The sequence below is a fragment of the Rhinatrema bivittatum genome, chromosome 1 (assembly GCF_901001135.1).
Source record: "Rhinatrema bivittatum chromosome 1, aRhiBiv1.1, whole genome shotgun sequence".
NCBI lineage: Eukaryota > Metazoa > Chordata > Amphibia > Gymnophiona > Rhinatrematidae > Rhinatrema > Rhinatrema bivittatum.
The window spans coordinates 643,210,745-643,216,747 of record NC_042615.1 but is presented as its reverse complement, the minus strand read 5'-3'; the positions used below and the strand labels follow the sequence as shown (position 1 = coordinate 643,216,747).

At 38.6% G+C, this 6,003-nt stretch overlaps 1 long non-coding RNA gene across 1 annotated transcript; it reads left to right on the top strand.

The window, feature by feature from the left end:
- Positions 1-4,215: 4,215 nt before the first annotated feature.
- On the top strand, positions 4,216-5,048 carry LOC115081804. Its single transcript, XR_003853881.1, has 3 exons — positions 4,216-4,363; positions 4,689-4,750; positions 4,915-5,048. It is a non-coding gene; the product is annotated as an uncharacterized LOC115081804 (long non-coding RNA).
- Positions 5,049-6,003: the final 955 nt, after the last annotated feature.

Here is a 6,003-nt window from a genome sequence, read left to right as displayed (position 1 = left end):
TACTCTCTGTTTCCTGTCTTTTGACCAATTTCCAATCCACAAAAGGACATCACATCCTATCTCATGACTTTTTAGTTTTCTTAGAAGCCTCTCATGTGGAACTTTTTTGAACACCTTCTGAAAATCCAAATACACCACATCTACTAGTTCACCTTTGAAATCGTTTATTCACCCCTTCAAAAACATGTAGGAGATTTGTGAGGAAAGACTTCCCTTGGGTAAATCCATGCTGGCTGTGTCCTATCAAACCATGTCAATCTAAATGTTTTGTGATTTTATTATTTATAGCAGCTTTCATGTTAGAAAGACTAGGGGGCACTCCATGAAGTTAGCATGTGACACATTTAAAACTAATCGGAGAAAATTCTTTTTCACTCAATGCACAATACATTCCTTATTAGTAGATGGAATGTTGTGAGAGAGAGGGAAAAAAGGGGAATGTACTCTGGAGATAGAAAACTCAAGATCTTTAAGCATTTAGGGTTATGGGTAGAGACTGTAAGCTTCAATATTGAAGGAACTACATTTGAGAATCAACAAGGGATTTCTTGGCTAGCTTTACATAATTACATTAAACATCATTTCTGGGGGTGTACAAAATTAGAATGGAAAAACATGGAAGGTAATCTTATGTTTGTAGTTGCATTTCCCTAGAAACTATGAGCTGTTATATAGGGAATAAGGTGTTATAGCTGTGTGTTAATTATTATTATTATTATTATTACATACTTAGCTCATTCAATCACTGTTCTGGAGATTTTTTTTATTTCTTAACACAGATAATTGAGACTTCATACAGAGCTATGATTATATATGGCATACTTCAAACATAACATTTAAAAAGTTAAATTGCGCCACTGACATTTCTTTTGACCAGCCCTAAAAGACCAAATGCTTGGAAAGCCTATGACAAGTCCATTATCGGCAGGGAAGCTGACATTTGATCAATGCTAAGTTGGAAAATGTAACAATTTTCAACTTTAATTCTAAGTCTACTTCTTCTAATTGTACACTTTGTTATCAGAGTCCCTCCATCAGCCTTTTAAAACTGTTGTCAAAATATGAGCACTAAAAAAACCCACTCCAGCTAGTACAGTCACTTTTTATCACTGACACTGAGAACAAGAAATAAGAAATAGCAACGAGTAACCCATGCCATTAAAATTCTGCATTGTTTGTTACCAATTTGGTTTTTATAGTGTTAACAAAACAGCAATAGTTTCTTTTTTTTCATTTTCAAAATAATTTTTATTCTATGAGGGCACAGATACAGTTTTATGGTGACATTTTCAAGAGTTTTGTAATGGGCAAAGAATGGAAAAAAAATATTTTTTGAAAATATGACATTTAAAAATGTTTAAGTGCTATTTTATACAGGTACATTTAAAAGCCTTGTGCATGCAAAAATGGGGGGGGGGGGGGGGGAGGAGAGCGAGAGCCTCTTTATAGGGCTCCCTCTGATACTCTATATATGGACCATTGTAAGGGGGCGCTTTGATTCCGGGTGAGTTTTCGGGAGGTGGGTTGAGGTTAGGGATGGTGTTGCTACAGACACATTCAGAGGTTTCTATCATAAAACTGACATCATTAACAAATTTTAGACCTTATACTAAGTGACAAAAAGGTGTCGATTTTGTACACTGCAGCTAGCAGAGACTGCAGTGTACAAATCAGCTCCTTTTTTTTAGAATTTTCATCACTTATAAGGTGAAAAATTCTTTAATGATATCAATTTTACAATGGATATTCTGAATGTGTCTGTACCACCACCTCCCTAACCCCAACCCACCTCTCAAAAACTCACCCTGAATCAACGTGCCCGCTTACAATGGTCCATGTTAGAGATGTGAATCGGAACCGGAATCTGATCGGTTCCGGTTCCGATTCAAAATCTTAAAATTTTTATCACGGCTCGATTTTTTTTTTTGTTATCGGCTGCGCCCGATCTGATAACAAAAAAACCCTCCCCCACCCTCCCGAACCCCCAAAAACCATTTTAAAATTACCTGGTGGTCCAGTAGGGGCGCGGGGAGCGATCTCCCGCTCTCGGGCCATCGGCTGTGTTAATAAAAATGGCGCCGATGGCCCTTTGCCCTTATCATGTGACAGGGTATCCATGCCATTGGCCGGCCCCTGTCACATGGTAGGAGCACTGGATGGCCGGCGCCATCTTGGCACGACAGTAGCACCTCCCTGCTAGCACGACCCCCTAATTTGTTTATAGCAAGGCCCCCTTGTGGGCGCCATGCACGCATTAAGAAAGCGGGTGCTGTAAAGTCAGCGCCCACTTTCCGCATTTATTATAGCATCAGCCCCATAGGTTGAGGGATTTTCTAACATGCATGCGGCACACGTTCTCATATATGGGTGTATATGGGTACCCACAAAGTTGCTACAGAATTTTATAAACTGATTGAATATGATTTGCACAGGTTATAAAATACAAATACATATGTGCACAAACATACTTACAAATATAAAAACCGTACAGTGCAAGGTTGGACTTAGCTATCTAAGTAGCAGCACTTATCTGGATAAGATTCAATTTATCCAGCTCAGTAGTGGCTTTGCCAGATAAGTCTGAAAAGTCATATTTGTTCATCTAAGTAGCACTTTTCAGGCTTACCCAGCTAAGTAAGATAGCTGGATAAGTCGGAAAAAAACTCTACTTAGATGGATAAGTTTTAAAACGCTACTTATCCGGCGAAGTCACATAGCCAGATAAGCAGTGACCGATTTAGAAATTTTCTGCACTAGGTACCATTGGTGCTGTCGTCGCCTTTTCTCTCCCTCTCACCACTCCCTCTTCAGACAAGCGACAGCAGAGCAGAACATCTAAGGCACAGCCTTCTTTGCTCTGTTCATTTTGCTCCAGGCTTACCTCCTCTTAAATCCATTAATGAAGGGAGGAGAAGGGCAGAATTAGGAATGACTTTTCTTGACTCCCTGCTATATGCTGAGGCCTCACTTCCCCTCCCCCTGTTTCCTGCACAGAACAGGAGAGGAAGGGCTGGAATAGGGAGAAGATCAGTTTTCCTTCCAGTTCCCTGCACAGGAAGGGGAAGGGTTTGGAGCAGGAAGCAGGCCGTTCTCTGCTGAGTGAGATTCAGAAGAACTGGGAGGCAATACATTTTTAGCTGGCTTGCTGTTCCCCCCAATTTTGCTGTCTTCTGCACAGGCCTAGTGTGCCTATTGGCAAATCCAGGCCTACAGATAAGTAAAAAAAAAAAGCCGCCATTTTGAAGGCTAAATTAGATAGCTGGCTAAGTAGCAGTTGTAGATTTATCCGGCTTTTTGATTTAGGGCCAGATTCATTGAGACTTTTCTCCCATTTTATGTCTAAGGAAAAAAATCCTCATAGGTAGATTTTAAAAGCCCTACACATGCCAAAGCCAGGAGTTACGTGAGTATCTCGAGCCAGCGACACCATGCATATTTTAAGAAGCACCTGAGAACATACACAAATGAGAAAGGCAAAAAGGGGGCGGGATCTGGGCAGTACATGGGCGGGACATGGGCTACCTGGGTCTGTTACATGAAATGTGCACATAAGTATTTACGTGAGGGCGACAAAACAGGATTAGCAGCCAGATGTCCAAATGCTTTCCTTTATTGGGTGGTAACACGAATATATGAACAATGCCCAACTCTGGCCGAGTTTCGCCCTCTTACAATGGGGCTACATCAGGGGCTACAACATACAATAACACATACTTGTAAATAATAAAAAATAATAAGAAGAACATAACTGAAACACACAATTAGAATGGTAACATGAAAATGTGGTGTAGATATTAATTATGACACAGCATGTGAGTGTGAAAAAGAGAACAACAATTGAATTTTGGTCTTTACCTCTACTTGAGTCGTGTTATGATGACAATCCAAGTCTTAAAAAAGACTGTGCAACAAAAGGTCTGTAAATTAAATGTATAAATTCATTGAAAAACAATATTGAATCTTAAAAATTCTAAAAAATATTTATAGACCTTTCAAAAAACATCAAAGCTGGCATGATAGAATTAACCATATTAAAAATAGAGCACTAAAAAAATAATAAAATTATAACAGGTAGTGAAAAGTAAATAAAATAAATAAAATGAAATAAATTACATTTACACCATATCTTAATGTGATTTCCACTGACAAGAAAATTTGTGTGAAAAATTTTTTTTCACAATATGTATTTAGAGTCAATATGTTTCTGCAATCTTTATTCGCCTATTTACGTAGGAAGTATGTTCTTTTTTAATTTTTCAATCTTTCCAAACAAGATTTCGGCACATTTGCAACCCTTGTGTTGTTTACGAAATAAGAAACTGAGGTACCGCTGTCATTGAGAGTTTAACCAGCCTTTCCAATAGTGAGTATATACTCCTATATTGAGTGCAGCTCTCATTTATTGATACATAACATCAACTTTTTTTAAAAAAATTTATCTTTCACACAAATTTTCTTGTCAGTGGAAATCACATTAAGATATGGTGTAAATGTAATTTATTTCATTTTATTTATTTTATTTACTTTTCACTACCTGTTATAATTTTATTATTTTTTTAGTGCTCTATTTTTAATATGGTTAATTCTATCATGCCAGCTTTGATGTTTTTTGAAAGGTCTATAAATATTTTTTAGAATTTTTAAGATTCAATATTGTTTTTCAATGAATTTATACATTTAATTTACAGACCTTTTGTTGCACAGTCTTTTTTAAGACTTGGATTGTCATCATAACACGACTCAAGTAGAGGTAAAGACCAAAATTCAATTGTTGTTCTCTTTTTCACACTCACATGCTGTGTCATAATTAATATCTACACCACATTTTCATGTTACCATTCTAATTGTGTGTTTCAGTTATGTTCTTCTTATTATTTTTTATTATTTACAAGTATGTGTTATTGTATGTTGTAGCCCCTGATGTAGCCCCATTGTAAGAGGGCGAAACTCGGCCAGAGTTGGGCATTGTTCATATATTCGTGTTACCACCCAATAAAGGAAAGCATTTGGACATCTGGCTGCTAATCCTGTTTTGTCGCCCTCACGGCTTTGTTAGACAGCCTTCCTTGCTGTTTCTTCAGTCCATAAGTATTTACGTACACAAGTGCGGGTCGGTGATCCCGACCGCATAACTTTACTTCTGCTATGGATGGTGTATAAGTAATGAAACAAAAAAAATGAGGCCAATTAGTAGGGTTTTAATGGTTGGAGCTAAAGGGTAAAAGGGAGGTATATTAACTAGGGGGGGTTAAGAAGTCCTATCCTTTACCTGGGCAAATTGGAAATGGACTGGTGAAACTGGTAATTGTGTCAGCGAGCATATCTAATAAAATCACCTCACTTACACTGTAGAGCCAGCATTTGTGCACACATGCGCATGTCCATATAAAATTGCGCATGTATGTAAACGCGTAAAGCCAATTTTATATTATGCATGCCTATACATGTGTATGTTATAAAACGGCCATGTCAATTGGTGCGATCCGGCATACACACATATATGTACGCCCACGAGTCTGTTTGAAAGTTAGTATTAGATGGATAAGTAGCGTTCTAAGACTTATCTGTCTAAATAGTGCTTTCACATACATATCTGGCTATCTTACTTAAATGGGTAAGTTTGAAAAGCACTACATAGATGGATAAGTAACGCTTTCAGGGCCCGTAGAAACACTAGGTGGACTAAGCAGCCAGCTAGAGCACTATTGGTCAGGGGGACAGCATCGGCATGCTGTCTCCTTCTTCCCGCCCGCATGGTCTGGAAGAGAAAGCACACAGTATGGTCCCATGCGAGCGGGAAGAACAAACTCAGCAGAGGCAGGAAGAAGAAGAATGCATTCTTGCTTCAAGAAGAGTGATAAAGGATCCAGCCTGAGCAGCAATCAAAAGCAGGAGGAGCAGCATTGAGGCCCAGGGCTGCAAGAAGCAGCAGCAGCCAAACAGCATAGCCCACACCCACTCTGAAAGGAGTAACATTGGCACCAGTCTCTGCTCACCTATAGG